General features: G+C 45.9%; 1 long non-coding RNA gene across 1 annotated transcript; it reads right to left on the reverse strand.

The window, feature by feature from the left end:
• Nucleotides 1-1071: 1071 nt before the first annotated feature.
• LOC125334363 lies at nucleotides 1072-4290 on the reverse strand. Its single transcript, XR_007207126.1, has 2 exons — nucleotides 4251-4290; nucleotides 1072-2639 (listed from the first exon to the last, which is right to left on the reverse strand). It is a non-coding gene; the product is annotated as an uncharacterized LOC125334363 (long non-coding RNA).
• Between the last annotated feature and the right edge of the window lie 520 nt (nucleotides 4291-4810).

The raw sequence follows: 4810 nt of genomic DNA on the forward strand, positions 1-4810 counted from the left end.
GTAACACTGCTGCAGCAAGAGCTGTGTTTAAGATCTCTGCTACAGCTTTTTCATGTTTAAGGCACTTAGCATATATTTCTACTGAAAGTTAAAAATCTGTATTTCTATTTCATTTTGGTGTGGCTTCGTGGATGTCAGCTTGTCCAAAGGTTTTAATTCACACCTAATGCTTTGGCTTCCCTCTGGGCCTGAGGGAACTTCTCTAACAAGAAGGTTAGAAACAAGGTTAGAAAGGTAAAAGTTAGAAAGTAAAAAACAAATTTAGAAAGGCACAAAGTTAGAAATGCAGAGTGTTAGAAACAAAGTTAGAAAGGCAAAAATGGGGGAAAAAACAAGGGTATAAAGTTTCAAAGTTACAAACAAAGGCAGAAAGGGACAAATCTAGAAAGTTAGAAACAAACAAAGGTAGAAAGTTAGAAAGATAGCAACAAAAATGGTAGGAATGTAGAAAGGTAGAAACAAGCAAAAGTAGAGAGTTAGAAATGTAGAAAGTCAGAAAAGTAGAAACAAAGATAGAAAGTCAGAAATGTAGAAAGTTAGAAACTACCAAAGGTAAAAATGAACAAAGGTAAAAAGAGAGAAAACTTAGAAAGGTGGTACAAAGTCATAAAAGTAGAAACGAAAAAGGCAGAAAGGCAGAAGGTCAGAATGGTAGAAATGAACAAATGCAGAAAGGTAGAAACATAGAAATGAACAAAGGTAGAAATGTAGAAAGTTAGAAATGAAGAAAGATGGAAAGCTAGAAAGTTCAAATGGTAGAAACAAACAAACATGTCAAGTTAGAAATTTAGAAAGGCAGAAAGCAACAAAGGTAGAAAAATAGAAAGGTAGAGAGTCAGAACCAAACAAAGGTAGAAAGTTAAAAAGGCAGAAATGAACAAAGGGAGGAAGTTGGGGAGGCAGAAAGTGCAGAGGCTGGCAGCAGCCATTCCAGCCTTAACGAGAGCCCTGAGTGGGAGAGCCACTTGTTCCATTGATCTTCACTTTGCTAAGGGCCTTCTGCTCTCTTGGGAAAGATGCAGAGCAGGCAAATGGCTACAGGTAGAAGCACCAGGTGTGACTGTTCTTCCTTCACCTCCCAGAAAGCTGGGGGGTTTCATGTCTGAGTCAGTGGCCTAGAAGGGGCAGAAAGTCTGCCCTGACAAGTGTGTGGGCATGGATCTGTTTTGTCTTTCCCTGTGCCCATTCCCAAAACTCTCTTAAAACTTTCCCAAAATAGAAACACAGAAATACTGGGGCTTGTGTAATAAAGAGAGATCCTGCCTGAAGAAACAGTGGTCTCTGTTTGGTTTTTTCCAAGCTGCTACAGAAACAAACAAAGGTAGAAAGGTAAAAATGAACAAAGGAAGGAAGGTGAAAAAGGCAGTTCAAAATCTGTTTATGGCCCCATGAAAAAGAAAGTTGCTTTGAGCTGAAAACCTAAGGAGGCTTTAGGCCCCTCCCTGCAGGCACAAATTCACTCTCTCTGCTTCTTCTTTTTCTGGGGCTGCATTTTGGAGCAGCCCAAGCTCAGGGACCAATCAGGGAATAAAGAGGATTTTTTCCCTTCACCTCTGCTTCCCCAATCTCCTGTGGCCAGGGACATTTAACAGCCCCAATTTAAAGAGCTCTGACCTGCAGACAGCAGGAAAAAGCTGCTTTTTCCTCTGCTGATCCTCAGATGTGTTTTCAGTCCTTGCTAGGTGACTCCCTCATTCCAGCCCTGTAACAAAAGGCCCATTTTAAACCTAATATTCCTATTTCAGGCAGAGCGGGGGGGATTTTTTCTGAGTTTGAAGTTCCTGGAAGCCTTTGGCACTTTGCTTTCAGTGATCCTGGATCCAGCCCAGCAAGAGCTGCCCCAGATCTGGGGCAAGGTGGAAAGAAGGGAGCAGATTAAGATCCTAATCTTGATTCCATCACGGATTTTTTCATCACCAGTCCTGGTGAATCACTTTCACTTTTATTATTCCTCCTGTCCCATTCTCCATCTGGGAGATAAGATCTTCTTCCCTGGGCTTTTTTTTAAATTTCAGGTAGATTGCACTGACACCTTCTGAGGGAGGATGGATTGACAGCTGAATGGATTTTAGTAGAGGAAACAGCTTTAAAAAGCCAGAAAAAATCTGTTTATGGCCCCATGTAGAAGAAAGTTGCTTTGAGCTGAAAACCTAAGGAGGCTTTAGGCTCTGTACAGTCCTGAATTAATGAGAGTTTCTGTTCTATTCCTAATTTTCAAAGCTTTTGCTTTTAAAGAAAAGTCCATATTAATGTTTTGTTCCAGCCATTACCTGGCCTCGAAATCTGGGACCTCAGCCGTGCTGTTCCCTCATCCCAGGGATTACCCAGCCATTCTTTCCCTTGCATCCTAAATACCACACAAAAAAAGGGCTGAAGGGCTCATTTCAATTTTCTCTGCAGTGGTTTTATCTCAAAACTTCCTCAAGTGTTTCTCCATTTCTCTTTGAATCCGGGGGCGAGGGGAGCAGCTCCTTTGGAGCTGTGATTTTCCCAGATTTCCCAGGCTTTACGGGAAGGGGAGGAACCCAAGGTCGTTTCCCTCAGTCAGGAATTTTGCTGTGGGAATTCAGCTGCTCTCCAGGCAGTTCTTCTGTCAAACCATTAATCAGCTCGGAAAAGTTGGTTAATCCACGTAGGGGCTGTGGAGAGAAGGATACAAAGGAACTTTTCCATGATTTTGGGGCTTGAAGAGGGAGTGAATTTCCCTCGAAGCTGGGAAGGGCCTGAGGATGATAAAGCAAAGGAGCAGCTTCATCTCTCCCTGGCAGAGAGCTCTGGGCTCCATTATGGATACAAATCAATCCCAGCAGGATTTCAAAGGGTTTCTTTAGGATGTCAGGTCCCTCTTTATCAGATCCCTGCTGGGATTCAGGGCCTGCCTGGTCACGGGGTGCTTTGATAAGGGCTGGATTTAAATCCCAGATCTGAGAGCAGACATGAAAGGTCCCTGGGTTTCTAAGGGTTGAAAAGCTTGAGCTGGATTCGCTGCAGAGCTGAAAAGTCAGGATAAGAGAGAGCAAGGAGTGGCCAGCAGGCTCAGGCTCCTGATCACGCCCCTGGGATCCATGGGATCCATAGGATCCGTGGCCTCTGGCACGCTGCTCCAGCACCCTGCAGGGTGACTGACAGCCGGGCAGGGGAAGGAGCCACCAGCAGCTCTGCGATGTGCACCATCCTTCACCTTGCACGTGGCCTAAACAGCCACCAAGCACCGATGGACTGACTGAGCCGAAAATATCAGAGAGATCTCAGTTTGCACTCCAAATTCCCTGCAGCCTGTTCCCTTCCTGATCCATCCCTTGAAGCAGCAAGAGTGGAATTCCTCCCGTGGTTGCTCTTTCCCTCCTGTTTTCCACTCAACAAGAAAAAGCAGCCACGTGAACAGGAGTAAAAGCCCCAAACCCACAAAAAAGCACATTCTCAGCATCACTAATCCCTGCCAAATTGCCAGGAACCTTCCAAAACTACATCCAAGCTTGGAAACAGGGAGCCAGTTGTTTGTTTAAGCAGCTATTGATCCAGTCTCTTCCAGCTAATTAAACTATTCACTATTTAAACTCATTAAACTGCTCATCCTGCTCCTGGCAGCCAGAGGCAAAGAAGAAATCGTGTCTAGATTAAATGGTGATGGTGAATGTGCCCATGCCAGTCCTTGGAGAGGTTGGAATTGCATCCCTGTTCCTCTGCTCTCTTTTCCTTCCTTTTTCCTGCAGTGATTCCCACCCGGATTCCTCAGCTCCAGCTCTCTGAGCAGCCTCACGGGGAGCATTTCATCCCCTTGGAGCCAACTCCATTTGTTGCATCCTTCATGCCTCAACCACCCCTAAAAGCAGGGAAGTGCTGATGGGCAGTGCAGCTGCTTCCACTCGGGAATGTTTCCAGTGGAACAGGGAGGGAATTCTGAGAAGCTTCCACCCACTGCACGTTATTGCTGGATAAAAGGTGAGGCAGCAAAGGATCAACAAAGGGAGATTTCAGCAAGACAAAGTCCAGACAGAGAGGCTGCAAGTGTTGCTGGGGCTGCTAAGCTGGGAAAACTGCAAGGTCAGGCTGTGGGAACATGGAGGTCTGGAACACTGAGGTCTGGAACCGGTGTTGGGAAGAGAGGGAGAAGGAGAAGGAGAAGGAGAAGGAGAAGGAGAAGGAGAAGGAGAAGGAGAAGGAGAAGGAGGAGAAGGAGAAGGAGAAGGAGAAGGAGAAGGAGAAGGAGGATAAAGGGCCCAAAGTAACTGCACAGCGAATTTCCTTACCATGAGCCAGGCTCATTCCCTGAGCTGACCGATATCTCTGAGCTCCCCTTCATGGCACAGCCCTGCCAGTAAAGAACAGAAGTTCCTGCTGCTCCCACTGGAATTCTGTAGCGTGCCTGGCATTCCATACGTTCTGCTGCCTGAGAATTCCTGCAGCCGTCCTTGGGAAGAGCAGTTCACTGCCACAGGAGGAACAAGAGGAAAGCAGTTGCCACTCTCGGGTTCTGTGCTCTGTAAAAAGTAAAACCAGATCAAGATCAAAGCTCCATAAAGCTGGAACCATCTCCAACCTTGGGACAGCCCTTCTGTGGGAAAAGCGTGGATGGGCAATTAGGAAGGAGATCATCATGCACATGGGCAAGGGGGGGGAATTAAATTCTGCTGCTTTCTGATTGAGGCCTGCTTCAATTTGCAGCCTTTATAATATCAGTTTAATGGGACTTTTTGTGCTTTAAAGAGGTTTTTATTAGCTGGGGGTTGTCCCTGCCTGGACTGAGGCACAGCACAATGAGTCTCCTGCCTCCTGAAGCCGTGTCGTTATCCCAGCATCTGAAATTAAA

The sequence above is a fragment of the Corvus hawaiiensis genome, chromosome 16 (assembly GCF_020740725.1).
Source record: "Corvus hawaiiensis isolate bCorHaw1 chromosome 16, bCorHaw1.pri.cur, whole genome shotgun sequence".
NCBI lineage: Eukaryota > Metazoa > Chordata > Aves > Passeriformes > Corvidae > Corvus > Corvus hawaiiensis.